The sequence below is a fragment of the Perca flavescens genome, chromosome 23 (genome assembly GCF_004354835.1).
Source record: "Perca flavescens isolate YP-PL-M2 chromosome 23, PFLA_1.0, whole genome shotgun sequence".
Taxonomy (NCBI): domain Eukaryota; kingdom Metazoa; phylum Chordata; class Actinopteri; order Perciformes; family Percidae; genus Perca; species Perca flavescens.
The window spans coordinates 4122072-4142172 of NC_041353.1; the positions used below are offsets into that span (position 1 = coordinate 4122072).

The window sequence follows — 20101 nt, forward strand, 5'->3', positions numbered from 1 at the left end:
CTGACCCTGGCTGCAAATTACATTTGCTGCCACTAGGGAACATCTAGATTTCTAGGCTACCTGTGTTCTGCACAGGTGGCCAACTTGTCCAATGCTACCTCTCTCCATTTAGCCAAAGAACTTAGCTTCTAAACTCTTTGATTTGGCAAGCCGGTTTGCAATCTACAACCACGCGTAACGTCAACTTGCGACGAAACTATGCTTTGCGTAGTCTAGTTTATTCGTTCACAAACCAGTGGATGGAAACGCTTGTAATTCGCATTTTCTAAAAGTTCTCCTAAAATTTGCTTGACAAATAGATGGAAACATGACTACTGACTTGACTAACACTCAAGCCAAATTGGAGAGAAATCCAAAAAACATTTTAGAAACTGTTTACACGTACTCGTAAAGTAAACTGATCTTTTCTGTGTAAAGTCAGTGGAGTGTCCCTTAGTTAGTTATTTAGTTAGTTACTCAACCGTAATAACTTTTAAAACATCCTGTAAATTTCTACTCAGGTGAAATATTCCACAGACGTGGTCAATCATTAAACAGCAGTTGCACCTGTTCTTTCTTTACACTCCAGAGTTAATCAAAGAAAATCACCAATAGAAAACAAGTTACTATTTTTTTTTCTGTTTAATGATTGATGACAAACATTCAACACAACATATATATATATATATTAAGCAGAGTATATACAGTTTAGAATATGGACATTTCAAAAGTCAGAAAGTATACCAGGCTGTTGTTCCATAGCAGCAACTCTCACATGGACACTGATCGTCCCATTTACACTCACGCATGCACTTTTTAATCCCTGTTTTGTGCGTCTTTGCACAAACATTTCCTTATAGTACGCTGTTTTATACAGAATGTAGTTATAAACTGTATGTATGCACCATTAGATACTTCAAAATGACTGTAGCTGAACTACAGAGAACCGGAGTCTCTAAACAAGAATTCACAGATGATATTCACACAGGAGAAGTACCGCGATACTTCTGTGTGAAACACAATATACTTCAAAAGTTACTGTAGGTAAACTACAGAGGCCGGAGTCTGGATAAAACACAGTAAACTTACACACACACACACACACACACACTCGTACATACACACACACACACATACATACATGCTTATGCTGATACAACAGTTAAATAACACACTTGCAAAATGTCAGAAAGTTATCGACAACAGCTTGACAGGAATCCAAACACATATCCAAAATGTATTTCTAGACTCTGTGGTTTTTGGTGCTTGTGTTTTGTAAATGCCATGTGCTCGCCCATCCCTAAAGAGTCATTTTAAAGTATTCCCTCTGCGTAGTAAAAAAGTAAAAGTCCTGCCCACAAACCCATTTCACAGTCTGTGGTTTGGTGTGGGAGGTTTGTCCGTGGAGTAAAAATATCCTCCAGCTCAGCTCAGCTTGGCATCTTTCTAGAAAGCTCTTTTGACTGCAGCATTGTTACTCAAGGACACCAATGGAGATATTAGTTTCCAGAATAATCAAAATCTTCTTGTTTCTTGGATATTCGATTGTTCACTTGAGTTAACATATATCCATTTACAACATAGTTTAAGTCATTTCCAAAGTTATAAAATTGCACTAAAGAAAAGTGCTTTCAACTTTGCTCTTGCCCCAAAGTGCTAGAAAAAAAAAAAAAAAAAAAAACACACACACACAAACTCACCGCTGACTAAAATGCCCAAAGTTGGTACACCAGTAAAAACAGAAAAAAAGGGTTTCCCATGTAACAGGGTTAATAAAGTCTTCACAGCCTGTGTATGAACATTAATTGCACTCTGCTGATAGAAGGAAAGTGACACCATAAAACAAATAATATAACTTAAACTGTATTCAGAAACAAACAAGTTAGCTGCTAACTTCCTGTAATTTGTGGTTATAAGTATCTTCTTGCAGCTAAAACACATTTTCATCAGTACCAGGTCAAGCTGCTCAGGGGCCCTGGGGCAAAACTGAGCTGAAGGCCCCCACTGATCCTCCGCTTCCCTCTACTCTCTTTGGATCCATGTGTGCCGACTACACACAACGATATATTAACGTACATTTCCCCAGCCATAATCCTATTCTCGATTACTAATATGCCCCAAGTTTGCAGTGTGTCAGGTAGTTAGTGGCACACATTTATTTAAAACCTGAAATAATAATGGTATCAAAATTAGATAAAAATTAAGGAAGGAGCCACCTTTGCCTTAGGGCCTTTAAGAAATAGGTCCCTGTTTAGAAAATTCTATTCACAATCAGCCTCTTATGTGGAAAACAAAGGTGAGACGGGAGACCAAATGTCATTTGATTCCCGCAAGAAGAGGATGCTTCTCCTTGTCTTGTGCAGAGGTATACAATGTCTTGGAACAGAGGCAACGTAAAGAAGTTTGTCAAGACTTTTGTCATTTACACAGTGTCGAGTTTGCAGAAGCTGCACCGTGTCACACTTCTTTGTCAGTTTTTTTATGGCCAGGAAGTGAGAACTGGCTGTGCAGGTCTCTCAAAAGGATCTGGCTCCATTCCTCTGTAAAAGTAGGTCTCTTTCCAACCACACCTCGCACTCTGACACACATGCGGAAACTTCTAGCATTTCACCTCCACCCGCAGGTACACACCAGAGATTCAGTCTCGACAGCGACAGGTGAAGACTGAAGAATTCTTTTTTTCAGAGTTTATCAAGAGTCTTTCAGCAGCCCCAGTTTCCTCAGCGCATCCCTGCGTGATTCGTCCATCGCCCCCCGTCCAGAAAACTGCACAGTGATGCCTTGGGGACGAAACATGGAGCCCGATCTCCGCCGCGGTTCAGGTGATGAGGCTCGCAGTGCTGGTTTCTGGGTAGAAGCAGCGCCGTGGTATGACTGCCGAGGAGGTCTTGGAGCCGGGGTTGGAGCTGGAGCTTTAAAACTTTTTCCAGGGCTGTCTGAAGAGCGATTTAACCCGGTGGAGGGGTTGAAGGTTCGGCTCTTTCCTCCGTAACTGTTAAACTCGGTGGGTAGTGGCTCTGATTTGGCGGGCAAGGTTTGACTCTTGTTGATATGGGAGCTGAGGATGTCGGGAAGGTCGCTCCTGGTCACGGCTACAGGAGCAGGGGTCAAGACTTTGGTCTTTCCTCCGTAGTTGTTGAACTCTACAGGTGGGAGGATTTTTGGTTCATGGTTGGTTGACAAAGTTACCGGTTCGTTTCTGTGAGAAACAGAAGGGTTGACCATAATAGATTTCCCTCCATAGCTGTTTGATTCCAGCGAGGTGACCTCAGCCGGAGGGGGTAAGGATGCCTTTCTGTTCACAGGAGGTGGATGGTAGCTGCTCTGTGTGACTGCTGGAGGCGAGGGGCTCGGTTGGTGGTGTCTTTCTTCATACCTCCTGAGGGACTCTGTCCGCAGAATCTCTTGTTTTCTGTTGTCATGGATCTGGCTCTGAGTTGGTGTCATAACATTGGCTTTTGGCAATTTGCTGTTGGTTTCTGTTGTTGGAGGAACATTGGCCTCCAAAGGTTTGACACTGGTTTCTGCGCCTGCAGGACGATCCGGCGAGGTGCTGTTAGGGACGCCGACGGGCGACATACCCCCGGACGTGGCTTGGTTCCTGCTCAGGCCCAGCTTAGACAGGGCCTCCATCCTGGATTTATCCGGTAAGGGGTCCTTGAAGGAAATGCTGCGAGTGGGAGTATTTCGAGCCTCCTGTGTTCGAGCCTCCTGTTTCACGGCCGGCTGCGGATCCTCCTGCAGCAGAGGGTTTGACGTTCCTGTTAGGTTTGCCAGCATCTGCGCCCGTCTGTCATTGAGGTTCATATTAGCCAGCGGCTGGTTCTGGTGCTCCTTGTTGCCATGGATCACGCTGATGTTAGCAGGAAAGCGGGGCTTAGCAGAGGTAGCAGGACCATGTTTTAAATCGCCACTACAACTAAGTGGCTTGTCGGACTCCTGGCTGCTACGGCGGTGTAATTTGGAGGGATGGAAGTTGGAGGTTCCACCTGCCTGGTTCTCTGCTATCTGCTGGGCAATCAGAACCGGGGTGGGGATACAGCCTGGAGGGTGGTAGGAGTAGTGGCTGTCTGTCGACCCATAGCTGCCGCTTGGCAGGGGAGGGTTGTACTCTGAAGGCAAGCTGTCCACCTGATCTCGCCCTTGCCTTGTCTCGAAGTGGCTTTCAGGGTTCTGCATCATACTCTGAAAATCTGGGAGGAACAAATTACAAAGTGAAAATCTGGGAAAGACTTCAAGCCTCAGTTCATTTCAGGACTTTAGTTACTGTTAATGACATTGAAGTCACTTGGGGGTTTTAGCAACCTGGGGGCAGTTACTATACAATTGAAAATGTACCATGGTGAGTCCAGTAAATTTTAGACTCAATATATTAACTGACTATAGGTCAGTACATAAATAAAGGATTATGTATCTCTAGATCAGAATTGTATTGCTGACCAGTGTGAGGATGGATCAACGTAAGTACATTTTCAAGATAATTGCCTGGCGCAGAAAATGTCCCTTGGCTTTCACTCTCTCTGTGTTGCTGTTCTCAAAATCCCTTTGCTTCGGGAAGTAACAACTAACTTTAAGCTAGCAGGCAACTAACTTTCTTCAGGGTGCACATGTTCCACCAAAACAAGTTCCTTCCCGAGACTATTCTGCAGAGCCACCGTCGCTACGTCTGGAGTTTAACGCCGCCCAAGACGATTGTGATTGGTTTAAAGAAATGCAAACCACCCATAGCATTTTTTTTCTCCTATCCCAGAATGTATCTGTGGTGTAGCCAGACCTTACTCCACAGTGCTGTGGAGATAGGTCTGGCAATGCGAGACTAGTGTGAGGAGGACTCGGGAGTTCTTTGTATCGTAGATCTAAGTATTTCCAGAATCCTGGCTACCACCCTTCATACAAAAACAAACTGCTGTACGCTACCTGGGTTGGTGGGATTGAAGATCGGCCCTTTGTTTTGCCCCAAGTCGGGTTCTGGGCTGACCAGGTATATAATATCCTGGTCTTTGGGACTGAGAGGTCTGGCCAAGAGGGAAGACACAATAGGGCCGCTGCTTGCAGGGGTCTTCACTTGCCCGGGTCTCCGGTCGTTTTCCTCGAGACTGTCCTCCAACGAGTCAATGGTGTTCTCGAAGAACTGGATGCACTCCTTCTCCTCCTTGCTCAGGAACTGCAATGCATCATCTCTCTGTCGAGACCAAGGGACAGTAGGAACCTAGTTGACATGGTGGGATTTCATTATTTTTCATAAGTTTTTCACTATCTTGGCTTCGTCAGGGTCTGAGGTTGTTTCCAGTTCCTTAATATATTGATCAGTCATGTTACCTATCAATCATAGATACCAAAACTGCATCTTTTCAGAATTTGTTTTTTTTTAACAAAATAACAATACTTACTCTTTATATTTACAGAAAGAGGTCGAGATTTAATGAAGGGAGTTGGGTTTCTAACCTGGACGTTTTAAGTCTGAAAGGGTGGACTGTACGTAACCTCAGACACTAACCTGATAAAGAAAAGATACCTGAAAATGCTGAATAAGTGAATAAGGCAGGGTGTACTAGAGAAGAGTTGTATAACCTGATTTTATTTTTAAACCAGATTCCTTTATTTGTGTTGCACAAATTTAACTTGACCCTTTGCTTCATCATTAACGCCCATGTTGCACACCATCCACTCTGACTTTCTCATACAGTAGTCATGTGTACAGACGGAACACAGGGGTGTTTGTTCCCGCATCCCAACCCTCCAAACGTCTTTCCGACTCTAAATTAAACTGAAACTGCCCCTCTCTTCTTGCCTCTCCCTCTCTCTGCTTCACCTCCACGTCTACTCTACCTGCTTCCCTTTGAGTTGTTTTTTCCAGTCCTGATAAAGATCAAGTTCAAATATTTAAACCATACCACATGGCTGTAGGGAATAATCCCCTGTAACAATGTGTAATAAACCTAAAAATAAGTAGTGATGACAGAAGTTATTTTAAAAGTAGAGCCACAAAGAAAAAGTACTACATTACAAGGTAAACTTAAGTGAGCAAGTATTTGCTATAAAATCTGTTCAAATAATGGATTTTTTAGTATAAGTTTATTGTTGACATTGGCAACAGCAGTTAAATGAAATAATCTCTCCAAAACTATTCCTTATAACTCATTAACATGAGACTGAGACATGAGGCAGACTGAACCAACAGTGTTTTTTCCTTGATTTGTGGAAGACTTATGTGCACGTATTTGGCGGGGAGTTTAGGGGTCTGGTCCTCGCTCAAGAAAATTGTATGTTTTGCAATTAAAAGAAATATGCAATTTCACATAATTTTGGACCATTTTTAGTACCATATATGTGGCTAAAACATTGGAAAAGCAAGAGCAGGTTATAAATAAATACAATTTAAAAAGCTTAAAGACAAAACTTTCTAAAGACATCTACTGGGGACAATCTACGAATATTAGAACTGAGAAAAATCATGTTTTGATGCTCACATTGATTTACATTCATTCGGAGTAGGTGCTGGCCAAAACGGCTTGGGTGCTGCGCCTAAAGCCTTATAATGGTAGGGAAAACCCTGCTAACTATTCACTACTAGTTCAGTGAGTTTACAAATTTAGGCACAAGGTAAAATAATTATTTTTGTCTTAAAGTACAGTATTTTAAAAGCATTTCTCACACAAATAGACAACACAACGCAGAGTTAAATGTAGTGTTTTGATCTCAGGCCGGGTTTTACTATAATTACACAGCCACCAGACAGAAGGAAGCTGCTAATTTGGGCTATTTCAAGGTGATGACCTCCAGGTCTCGGCTGACATGACAAACAGGGTTTGTCGCTGACATCAGTGTTAGGAAAAAGTGCCACAACAAGGTTACAGAGAGTCTTGTTTTCGCTTTACACATACACACACCTGCGGGAACAGCCAACCGCAACCAATATGAGATAACGATAGATCTGCTGGTTTCAGCTGGAGTGAATAATGACTATTGTCATGAAGCAGCTCAGGACCTAGAAAATTGCAGCTCAACCAGTTTGGTTTTGTTGTGCGTTGATAATGAATGTCATCCCCGAGGCATGCGAAGGGATAAGGTTGTTAAGCAGGTGTAATGTCTCAGCGTCTGTAAATGACTGGGTGCATTGTGTAAACAGTACAGTACAGTTTGAATAATCAGCTGTTCATCCGATACGCTGAGTGTGTTTACTGTGTTTAGGGAGACAATAGAACAAGACGACTCTATTCTCCAGTTCACAGAACACAATGGTGTAAGAATACAAACCTGTGTCCCCAGCAAAGGCCAACAAATCAGCTTTATTTATTCTAGTTGGTAATGATCTCAAAGAAACTTAAAGGAATCAATGTTTAGATGAAAAGTTTGATATCGCTCTCATAACTGTACGCTAAATAGGAAGCTAAATTATTGAGCTGAAGGACTACTTTGACAGTTTTGGAAGTACTTTTATTCGCTTCCTTTATGAGTCTTTCTTTAGAGTATTTCTACACTAGTCTTGCCTGATCTAAGTACTTCTTCCACCTCTGCCTGTTTCTAGTCTTTATGCTAAGCTAAGCTAATCAGCTGCAGACTGTAGCTTTATATTTAGCAGACAGACACACAGTTGTATCGATTGATTTTCATCTAACTAAATAAGGAAAGCATTTAAATGTACATTTTAATGTCTTTTTGCGGGTTTTTTTTGTTTTTTTTACTATTTTTTTGGAGGTGGCTTTGTGTTAGTGAAGTGTTACAGTTGCTCCAGGTCACACTTTTATGTTTGAATCAGGCTGTTACGAAGCTCAAGTGATGCAAATTGCAAGGATCTACATATATGGGACACGTTTTGCACTCCAAAATTACAAAAATAGTACAAGAAGATCTCAAATCTGGTCAAGTATGTAACTATTTAGGTTTTTAAATACTCACAGATGGCCTGGAGCTTCTGCCAGCACCCGCGTTGACCCCGTAGTGAGGCTGAGGTTGGGCCTGCAGACGGACGTCCATGGTGCGAGGCTCAGAAGTCATCGGGACATCTCATGGAGGGTGCCGTGTTCTCCCTCTGAGGAATCATCAAATATTCTTTTCAACGAGAGTCTAAAAGTACAAAAGTAAAAGTACTGATTGTGTCCCCTGTTGCTGCTCGAGGTGGAGCTACTTTGAACTACTTTATACACAGTTAACTATAGGCCAGTGGTTCCCAACCTAGGGGTCAGGCCCTTTCAAGGGTCACCAGATGAATCTGAGGGGTCGTGGGATGTTTAATAGGAGAGAAGATGAAGAAAAAAAAAAAATGTTCTGATGCACAAATTCATTTTCATCTAATCTTTGTTTTATTGTAAAATATTGGAGTTGAATTGGCTAAATGTTTAGAGGAGAAATGTCTCTTGGGTGGAACTGATAACAACTTTGAAACCTAACAAAGGAGGCCCGACTAGACTTGTTATTATAGAAGCTTATCAAGTGTAAAATGTATAACTATATCTGTCAGTTAAAGTGCTCATATTATGCTCATTTTATCCTCAGGTTCATGATTGTATTTAGAGGTTATATCAGAATAGGTTTATGAGAGTATGAGGGCGTGCCCTGACAGTACCTAGGTAAGGACTACTAGCCAGTCAGAAGCAGAGTATGAGGGTGTGCCATGACAGTACCTAGGTAAGGACTACTAGCCAGTCAGAAGCAGAGTATGAGGGTGTGTCCTGACAGTAGCTAGGTAAGGACTACTAGCCAGTCAGAAGCAGAGTATAAGGGCGTGTCCTGACAGTAGCTAGGTAAGGACTACTAGCCAGTCAGAAGCAGAGTATGAGGGCGTGCCCTGACAGTACCTAGGTAAGGACTACTAGCCAGTCAGAAGCAGAGTATGAGGGCGTGCCATGCTAGCTGCTAGGCGAGCATTATAACGTGTGTTACAAAGTGACCACGTTGGTCTCTGAAGTAAAGGCTGGACTACAATAGAGCTGTTTGGAGCAGTTGGTGAACAGGGTTTTCTGTTGGAGATGGTAAGTCCCTTTGGGGGGACTTTGGGCTTTTTCCCTTTGTAAACCTATAACATGCACAAAAAAGATATATAACACAATAAAGGAAAGGGAAAAAGCCAAAAAGCATAATATGAGCACTTTAACTCTAGTCTGTACTAAGACGCATACTATTTCCCTCTGAAATGTAATGGAGTAGAAGTATACAATGGAAATACTCAAGTATATATACCTCAGAATGAGTAAATGTACTCATACATTTCATCCCTGCTCTAAACTCGACCTCTCACACACCTGATGGACTAGTTCACCTGGAACAGGTAGCTGTAAAACAGGCTCCATGAAGCCGAAACCACTCAGCCTTTTTTTTTTAGCCAACACATTCCTCTCTGATGCGGCTCTGATAAAAAAAAACTTCACAAGAAGAATATAAAAAAAAAAAAAAAAGTTCCTTGATGTGTTTGAAGCCAAAAAGCAACAAAAAAAAAACTCACCTGACAAGACACAGCTGAATGGTAATACCAGAACGTTTGCTTATAAGAAAAGGTTGGGTACATTTCGGTAAACTATAGCATCCTTATATTTCTGTTGAGTCATGAATTAAACCCCAAAAGCCAGTATTTTGTTTTACAGAGTTATGTAATTTGTTTATTCTTTCTACCATAGGTTCAATAGAACACACACGTTATGTTTTAGTGTTTTCGGGTCTATATAGCACCGTAAAATATTGGACAATGGGTTATGATGACCCAGTGTTTGTGTTATTTTTATTTTTGTTTGTTGGGTTATTCACCCAGACAAATATGTAGTGATTTTGACCCAGTAATAACATCCTCTTTATGTTTCTGTTGGGTCAAAAAAAGTTACGTTTTTGTCCCAGTGTTTGTGTTATTTTTAGATTTTCTTTGAGTTATTCAACAAACCCGATATATGGTTATTGTGACCCAGTTCTAGGGTTATTTTTTTAATTTCTCTAATGGGTCATCAAACAAAAATGGAGCACCAGCAAAGCTATGTGTTTTGACCCAACAAACTTCTTTTCAAATCCTCAAAAATTCATTATTAGCTGCACAAAAGGATGTGCATATGACATTCAAAACTGTGTTAAAGTAACATAATACTATGTTTTAGGACATGCATCTTTGTTTACTTTTTCTTGATAATAATGGATAATTTAACACCTTAATTTAAATCTAAATTGATCAGAAATCTATTTATTACACGTCTTCAATGTCAACAAAACTTGTTTCTGTATATCTGCAGTGTATTTAAGAATACAGCACATATTTCTACTTTTCATATATTGCTATAAAAAACAGATGGTGCAAGGTCTTAACATTGTTTCATACATTCTTAAAGAAAAACTAACAGCCCATTCATATATTGCGCTGTACTTTTACAACATTACATTATATTTTATATTAGTATGTCATTATTAGAAGTATCTGCAGGATAATAAAGAATATTGTGACTTTAAATACAAGCCCCATAATGCGCTTTACATTTAGGAAAAAATTGCGAGTGAAAATTAAATCTCTATAATTTTTTTATAGACAGTGACTTACCCAACAACTGCACAGATCAGGTCATCCTAAAAACCAACAGACGGGACAGTGGTTTCTTCCTTCAGAGAGACAGCATCAACATTTATCTCAGTAAACTTTGTTGTGAAAGAAATTGTCTTAAAAAGAAAAGTCCGGTTGAGTTGCGCGCTCGGTGAGCTCCGTGTGCGTAATGACACCACCTCGGCACATTACGCACTTAAATACCGCGAGGAAACTCCACCCACAGCCGTCAGGAGGGTGTGTGTGTGTTTGTGTGTGTTTTCATTCAGGTGTGTGAACAAAGTGTTAAGGAGGTGACTGTAGTGACACAGTGGAAAGTTATCCTACTCGCACCTACCTCAGTTTCACTAGGATGGGTTCAGGAGCAGTGGGACATTTAAGTTCTATCGTGTATTGTATCTTTTTTTTTTTTGCATATATATATATATATATATATATGCATATTTCTATGTTTTTTTGGCATCCTGGAAAGACTCAGAAGATATTTTTTTCCATCCACAAATCTTGCCACAACATTACTTGTCATTGAGTCAACACTTTTATTTGTGTAACATCCACATTTTGGGTTTGAAATGTACTGAGATTTTAGGAAAAGCCGATCAACAAATAGACAGGATAAATAAAACATAAGGGCTTTGGAATCAAAATGTAAATTGGTCAATCATTGTCACGATGTCTCACATTGCAGTATAAAACAATATCATGTTAACTTTTCTTGGAAATGTGTAGCCTAGGTGTTTTTTAATCCTGAGATGGTGCTTTCAGGTGAAATGGGACACATTTCTGAACTTTTATTCAATAATGGACAAACATAATGAGGTGGCTTAAACGGCAATTAAGGGCGTGCTGTAATATAATATATTTGATAGTTTCATTACCGGTATTTATTTTCCATATCTACGTATGAGCTCTCTTTTAACCTGTAATAATATGATAACACAATGTATCATATAATGACACTGACAGGAGCAATTATTCTTTAAAGCTATAGTGCGTAATTTGAGTAGCCACCCCATGAGTAATTCAAAAATAATGACAATATTGTCGTCCACATGATACAAGCCTTCCGTGACCGCCCCCCCCCCCCGTCCCAATCCACGCAGTTGCTAGTAGCCAAGGAGGACACTGAGGATTACAGTTTTTCTCGATTGCTTAAGCACTAATTTGAATCTCAGACCTTTTGCAAAATGAACACTAATAAACTATACACTAACGTTTCATATGAGTTAATTCTGTTTGAACCACACTGCTGTTGCTAACCTAAAACAATTTTAACAATTCTACTTCTCAGTGATTGGAGTACTGTAAATGAAGTACACAGAGAAAGTGGAAATATGCAATACGTTCACCAAACATTACACAAGACCAATGCTGCAGACTGAAGAAAATATATAATGTATTTCTCTCCATATACCCAAATCAGTCAACATGTCGACATGGAGAATCAACAACAACAACATGTCCCAGTTTTCATACAGCTAACTACAGTAAGTGTAGTCACTGTTAGCTCAGCAAACAACAGACAAACATAAAATACTGTATCCAGTACAGGTTATAATTACAAAAAAAGAAAGATCTGAAAATACAGTACAGAAAATACTAGTATACTAATATTTTTATAGTGCTTAAACCTGATTGGTGTGTCTACAATAAAGCAATCATGTGTTTGCGTACCTGATGGCTGTGTTCCACAGGCTGGCTCATAGGTAATTTGAAAGTCAGTGCTTTGGAATTGCAAGGAAATGACATCATGATATACTTCTGTGTCTAATGTATACAAGTGTGTTTATTATTTTGCCAACAGTGTGAGGCTGACTTTGTGCTTATAGTGGTGCACTTCCAGGCCAATGATTGGCTCCTTGAGTGTAAGGTTTTGATAATTGTGTAATACTTTTGATTTCAGTGTGTAAGCAATTGGCAAAAACTGTTAAAAAAAACAAATCATGATGGACTCTTCAGAAGAGGTCATTATCTTCACAGTTTCTACGCGGGAAAGTCACCGGACGCCACGATCTTCTGAACTGATAGTCTTAATTAGCTTTGTAGCAGCTCATTTGGCAACGGCTTGAATGTAACGGACGTTCATTAATATCAGAAAGTTACACACTAAAGCTTTAAGTATATTTTGCTGATATTACTTGCACACTAAAATGCAGGAATTATACTTATAATAGAGTTTTTTTTTTTTTTACATTGAGGTTTTGCATTTTAATACAGGATCTGAATACTTAGAATAGAATAAACTTTATTGCCCATCCGAGGCAGTAACAGTGTCAAAAGAAAATGGTTTAATCATTTTTATATTAAACCATTAGCTCAGGTTTGACCAAACTAATAATAATTGCGTACCACCACAGAAACACAATGCAATATCTTGAGAAAATTGGATAATTAAGGTAAGTTATCTTGAGCTAATGAGACAAAGCTGTTGCCTCCGAGACACAAGTGCACATAATAAGTTACCAATGAAACACGTTAAATAAACTGATACATACATTTGGCTAATGTTAAGTACAAAGTGCAGAGAAGAAGAGAATGTACTTGATCACTTGACAATGAGTTAAACGCTCATATTTGTTTGTTTGGCGCCCCCCCTGCTGGCTGCAGCCTGGTAGCTCGTTCCTTTATTTCCAGTTTTACATTTTCTTCAGATTCAAAAACTTATCAACAGTGATAGTTGTCTGTAGCCTACAGCCAAGGGTACACTGCAAACAGGAGCTAATAATAACTCATTCTGCATACTTTTAATTGGCGCCAATTTGCCAAAATGTAAACCAATAAAGGAGGAGAATACAGGAGTAATTATATCAAGGAAAATATAGGCACCTTTAGAGGTGTTGAATTAACTTTATTGTAGGCTAATTTTGGAGGATGTAGTGTTGTTAAATTAAAATGCTTTATACTGAGAGGTGTTTCTTATTGCAGCAAAGTCTCCACAGAACCCCTACTGAAGAGAAATAAGGGACATTACGTTAATTTCTTAATGAGTTACAAGGGATAAGTAATATATGCCAATGCCATAAAAACTTCACAATTTGGCAATGCCAAAAATAAATATGAAACCGTTTCTGGACAACCACAGCAGAAACTGCAATTCACATCAATGTCTGACAACCGTCTTATTTGCAAGCATAAAAATAAAGCGATGCTGATGCTCTAGTTTCCCAGTTGTCCCTAAACGCACCTCCGGTCTGCGTCAACAACCGCTCCAGTCTGTCCGTTTTGTTTGTTTGACGGTTGGTTTTGCACGTTACCGGGAGTAAGAAGATCCACCTGCCCGGCTGCTGTCCAAAGAGAGGTCTGGTGAGTCCGCACCTAACGTGTTATTAACGTTACAGTTGCTGTTATTATTCTAAGCCAAGTTAGTTAGGGGAACTTGGTTATTATCCCGCTAGCTATCTTAGCCTAGCCAGCTACACATAGATGCACCATCAGCTAAGTGAAATGCACCCATTGTCGGACACTGAGCCGTCTGTCGCACGATTCCTCCCATTTCCTCGCACCCAAGCCACCACACATACGCACTGGCAGTGTTTAAGCATGCTTGCTGCTATTGAAGTCATGTGTATTCACGGTACATCCCTATGTTTCTATTCATTTTAGTGGAATTAGCCAGCCCTGGATCGGGTTTGTGCGGTGGCCGATAATGGAAGCAGGGTTTTCCCCTCGTTATTACGGTCTTTCTGACATAAACGTTGCAGCTAACATATGCTAATATCTCGCCTCTGAATGAGCCTGATAATCTTGGCTCATCTAATGCACCCTGAGCTTGATATAACGTTAGCAACGAAGCTGGCAGACCGCAAAGATGTTGCTTCCATGAATCTTTCATGCGTGCAGTGTCAGACAACAGCCGTTATTTTTTCTTTTTTTCTTTTTAATGTTAGCCCTCCCTGTTAAGTAGCATGTTAGCCTACATATTAACATTTCATATTTACTAGCCACGGCTAGCTGTCACTGCGCCCTGAAACAGGTGCTTTGAGATACAATTCATCGTTTTTATCCTTACGATATATATATATATATATATATATATATATATATATATATATATATATAAGAACATTGACGTGGTCTGCTCATTTTGTCAAATGATTCCAAAAGATGTAGCTATGTTATCTTTTATGGTCATGTCCCCACTCTTGTATTTTTGGCAAGATGTCTGTAACGTTACATTTATTTCCCAAAATAATGACTTCGAATTTTCCCTTTCCTATGAAAATGGCTTTTTTCTTACTTTGCTAGCACAGCAAATCAATACTACATGATCAGTTTGATCTAATTACTTGGAGCCTTTCATATTCATGTATCTAAATCTTCTAATCATATATCATTTTACATTTTTGGAAATGAAATCAAACTTTCCATTACATCAAACCTAATATTCTAGAAACAAGGAAGCTATTAACACCCTGAATCTATGTATAGTAACGCAATATAACATTTTTATTAAATTATTTATATGTATGTTCTGATTCCCCAATATTTTCTGTTTTTGTATGTTTTAATGTTTACCATGCTATTTGTACGAAAATGAGTAATGCATTTAAAAACAGGAGAATTTGCACACCAAATTGAAAATGTACACTTTTATTTGACACTTGACTTTTTTGTGAATTATTAAGCCACTTTTAAAAAAAAAAAAACATTTTTGTCTCTTTTCAATGTTTTTGTAGAATTTTTCTGCGCTATTTTTCGTACTACCACCAGTAAACACCAACTTATTACCACTATTTTTACACTCATTTTCTGGATTTTATGTTCAATAAACCTCATGTAGCCTACATTAAAATTACATCAAATTTTTGAGTTTAAAAAAAGCAGAAAGTTTGAATTATTTCGACTAATATTTAAGATCAGAGGATGTGGATGGGTAATCACAGACTGTCAAAGTTTAGTCAAAATAATTCTATAAAATTAAATAAAACACCCAAAAGTCAACGATAGTGAACCGATCCTTAAGTTGACTTGTGAAGGGCGTTTCATGGAACCATCTGTGTTACTTTTGGGTCAAGTGAAAAATCCTTATCACAACTTTCCTAGAGCCCAAAGTTATATCTTTCAAGAGCTTGCAAAAGCAAAACCTCACATTTGAAAGTTGAACCAAAAAAAAAAGCAGGGTAACTTCACCTCTTCTACATTGGCTCATAGGGTTTTTGAACCATTCTTTGTCTGGCCCCTCACCTGAGACCACTTTGCCTTGGGAGACCCTACCAGGAGCACACAGCTCCAGACAACACTGCCCTCAGGTTCATAGGGACACCTCTCCACCACGATAAGGTGATGGTTCCCGGAGAGGCAAAATGACGTTAAGTTCACTCATTTTAATTTCTAATTCCCCACACTCTCAAATTGGAGGAACACGACGTTTCATTTGAGAGAGGCAAAACACTAGCCAGCATGAATGAATAACAGGCGGCGGTATCTCGACGGATAGTTACCGGGACTTTATCCGGGCGAAACAAAAGGCTTAAAACGAGGATCAACCTCCACCTCTAAGAACCGGACAGACAGCAATCAAATGGCCTAGCTCATGGCAATAAAAACAACCGCGGCCCTCACCCGCAGCTGGTGAAGTGCTTTTACGCATCAGCGTTGGTGAACAATTTCTACGCTCAGGCACTGCATGTGTAACACGTGGCGGCACAGAAAAAACGCTTTTAGGAGTCAGAATGAATTCATCAGCCAACGCAGCCGCTTTTGTTACCGACGATTCTTTTTGTTCATTCACATAGACAACAATTCGTTCTGGTAAACACTTTTTGAATTCCTCGAGTAAAATAAGCTCTCTGATTTCCGCCATAGTTTTAACATTACAGGCTTGGCACCATTTGTCAAACAAAACGCTCTTGTCACACACAAACTCAACATACGTCTGGTTAGCAGTTTACTCACTGTTTGTGAATTTTTGTCGATATGCTTCGGGGACTAACTCATAGGCCTGCAACACAGTCTTTTTCAAGATTTTATAGTCAAGACTATCCTCAATAGATAGACTGGCACATACCTCTTGAGCTTTCCCCACTAATTTACACTGGAGGAGAAGGGACCAAAACTCTTTGGGCCAACTTAGGGCGGCAGCTATCCGCTCGAAAAGCGCTGAAATATGAGTCAACCTCGGACTCACGAAATGGAGGGACTAAAGCAATGTGCTTACTGATATCAAAAGCTGGAGCAGAAACAGCACTGCGGTCAAGAGGAGACATCGGGGTGGAGACTACAGGTGCTCCTCTTTCCAGCTCGAGAGCCCTGACGCACAGATGCATGGCCTGCACCTCTAGCTGTCTGTTTTTGGTCTCTACCTCCTTTATTTGGAGGGCTATGCGGAGATCCTCTGTGGTCATGTTACCCATGAGAGGATCCGTGACCGGCTGATGTTCAACACCAGCAGCGAACATGCCAGCAGCCCCCGCTGCTTTCACCTCCGCCGTCGGTGCGTCACCCGCCGCATCACCCGCGGCAGCAACAGCCACGTCAGCAGCAGGGTCAGATAGGACACCCTGCTCCACCAACTCTGCACACAGCAACTGTTTAAGCTCCGCTTTATTGATGCTGTAAGACACATGTACATCGTAATACTTTGCCAACACCAACAGTAGAGGTCGACCGATAGTGGATTTTACCGATACCGATAGTTAGGTTGGGCCGTATTTGCCGATAACCGATTAATCGACCGATAGTATTTAGAATTGATACTGGATAAAACAGTTGACATAATACATAATTTTTTTCAAAAAAAGTCCAGACGCTTTTGCCAATAATGAAAATAATAATGTCATATTTATTGATATTACACCCACAGCAATGCTACACAAGCATGTGTGTTGTCTAAAACAGTTTTCCTACATATTTGGAGTCATCCAGTGCAAAAATAAACATAATGAGCATTATAATTCATATAAAGGACAAACTATTTACATTTCTTCAAAAAAGGCCCAAATGTATGCCAAATCTCAAAACAGTGACGCCAATCTTCTCTGTAGACCTAGCCTGACGTGGTCCGACTCAGATTCTAGTCACAATGTGAGTCTGAAACCGCTCCATTGGGCTGTGATTATGGGGTGTGTTCCAACCGAACCAGGAAAAAAAATGCATCTGCATTCATTGGATAGACCTACAACCAATCAGAGCAACGGAACTCAACACTGTGTATCGTCTCCATAGCAACCACTCTTTGCACAATGCATTCATTCTAACTTCCGACTTTTAGACTTTTTTGAAGCTGGATATATCCTTTGTTGCGTGTAAATATAAATGTGGATAACGTTAGTGATAGTGACATGCTCGCTACAGTCGCATTTCTAAAGATGAATCGGCGAAAACACGTTTTATTTCAATGAGTCACGGCTTTGTTCTAGCGCTGCTGGGCGCTCCCTCTCTTGCAGTCTCTCTCTAACTCTCTCTACCATATAAAGCTCTCTCTCTTCAGTCTCTCTCTATCTCTCTCCACCATATAAAGCTCTCTCTCTTCAGTCTCTCTCTATCTCTCTCCACCATATAAAGCTCTCTCTCTTCAGTCTCTCTCTATCTCTCTCCACCATATAAAGCTCTCTCTCTTCAGTCCCTCTCTATCTCTCTCCACCATATAACACCGTGCTTTCGGGCAGTTGTTGAGGCTCCTCCGCTGAGGATTTTAAAATGAATGCGCTGTCGATTCTACACATCTCAATTCTCCAGCGGCAACCATTAGACGGATCGTGGACTATTTGGGTCGGACATTTTTGTCAGTGTTTTAACCGCTTGAGGTTAGTTAGCCTAATGTTTAGCGTCATCTCAGCCTTGAAAGCAAACAAACACGCAGTAACACGTGTCGAAAATAAACAACAGGAGACATCAGTGATAGTTTTTATTTCGCCTCTAGAGGCCGCTATTGTAATGCATGATGCCAGCAGACCCTTCTCAGCTCTCGTGTAGCCTACTGTGTAATGAATGACAGCGTGCGCTTCTCAGCCGCTCCAGCAACGGACGAAACCAGGAAAAACTATCGCCATGGATTTTTCCACCAATCAACTGTCGGTGCCGATTAATCGGCAAAACCGATGAATCGGTCGACCTCTAACCAACAGGTCTTTATTCCTGCACGTTTCGATTTTAGCCAAAGAAGGACTAGCCACAAAACCATCCAGTGAAAACTCCATAATTCCCCCCACACACCAAAAAACTGCCAACCAGAGAAAACCAACACTCACCGACCGAACAGACCCGGAAACAAAGCGCGACAAGAAGACGGAACGAGCCCCCATTCATGTTACGCCCCAGTCTAGGGGTGCCTAGGACGCAACATGGAAAGGCCCCATCTTCCCCATCTCCCAAGTAGCCACAAACCGTTACGTGGTTAGATCAACAAATGAATTTATTAACAGATAATGCTTTCAATAAATAATATATATTGGGCAAGCTCCCAATATAACAAATGTGTTTTGGTACTTCTTCAAAAGCAGAAGCCAGATTTGGAAACGTCAGTCAGTTCAGCTCTTTGGTTGAGTTGTTGTCAGTGTTTCGGATCACGTAAGCTGCGTTGTAAACCCTCTCCACACGGGCTGAGCCTTTACCAGGCGGCTGGAGTAACTGGATCAATTCCCAGCATCCCTCAGCGCGTCAGGTTACCACGGTCTCTCCGGGACTGGTCTCCATGGGAACATGCAGAGGGGGGAAGAGCACGACCGGTTGGTTTGATGCGGGTGGGGTTTCACCTGTCAGGTGTGTGTGTCTGTCTGTCTGTCTGTCTGTGTCTGACTTAATACCTATACATTGACTTGTGCGAGTTAGAGTTGTAGTTAAAGTTTAGCTTAGTTTTTGGTGTATTTATCCATTATTTTAACCTCTGCCACGTGTCCGCCGAGCATCTTGTAACGCATATTCTTTGTTCACATAGTTTCTCATTTAAATCATAATGTTGCCAATTTCCAACTTTTCTAATCACTGCAGTTTTAAATCAAACAAATAGGAGAAATGGTGCACTTGTTGGGGACTATTTTCAGCAGCAGATTAATCCACATTTTGTGCTCTAGTGAGTATTTGTGGCAGCAGAACGCTGTGGGTGGGATTGAGTCAAAATAAACTAAAGTGCGGTGTGTGTGTGTGTGTGTGTGTGTGTGTGTGTGTGTGTGTGTGTGTGTGTGTGTGTGTGTGTGTGTGTGTCTGTGTGTGTGTCTGTGTGTGTTCATGGTAATAAAAAAAAACAGGTCACAGGCTCGTTGATGTGTTTTAATAGTTTTTGGACAACAACGAAGCACACAGTTTTGTTCTTTGTACCTTTTCACTGAATTTGCAAACTGAAAATTAGGTCAGCTAAGACATTTTACAAGCAATTTGAAAATAGGTTGCTGTCCTGCAAAGTCTGTTGTCTGGTTGTCCTTGAAAGCACCAGCAGTGTCATTTCACACAACAACAAGGAGACTTGGACCAAAACAATGATGCGACCGGATGTTAATTGTGACGGATCAATCATCCCAAACAAGCATCATGTTTTAGGATTGCTTGCAGACGTTCAAAGACAGAAGAAGGTGTGACTTTGACATAATGATACTGACATAAAAACACAACACAAACCTCGTTCTTCAGCTGGATCTTTAAATAAACTCAGGGAGTGACGCAAGTTTTTGTGAG

At 40.7% G+C, this 20101-nt stretch overlaps 1 protein-coding gene across 3 annotated transcripts in view; it reads left to right on the forward strand.

Moving 5' to 3' along the window:
* The first annotated feature begins 13658 nt into the window (after positions 1 to 13658).
* rab3ip (RAB3A interacting protein (rabin3)) overlaps positions 13659 to 20101 on the forward strand; it is a 20141-nt gene continuing 13698 nt past the window's right edge. For 2 of the 3 annotated variants that reach the window (XM_028570419.1, XM_028570421.1), the window contains exon 1: positions 13659 to 13795. The gene's annotated coding sequence lies outside the window, so the exon portion shown is untranslated. The remainder of the gene's footprint in view (positions 13796 to 20101) is intronic. The other variant, XM_028570420.1, reaches the window with a different exon arrangement.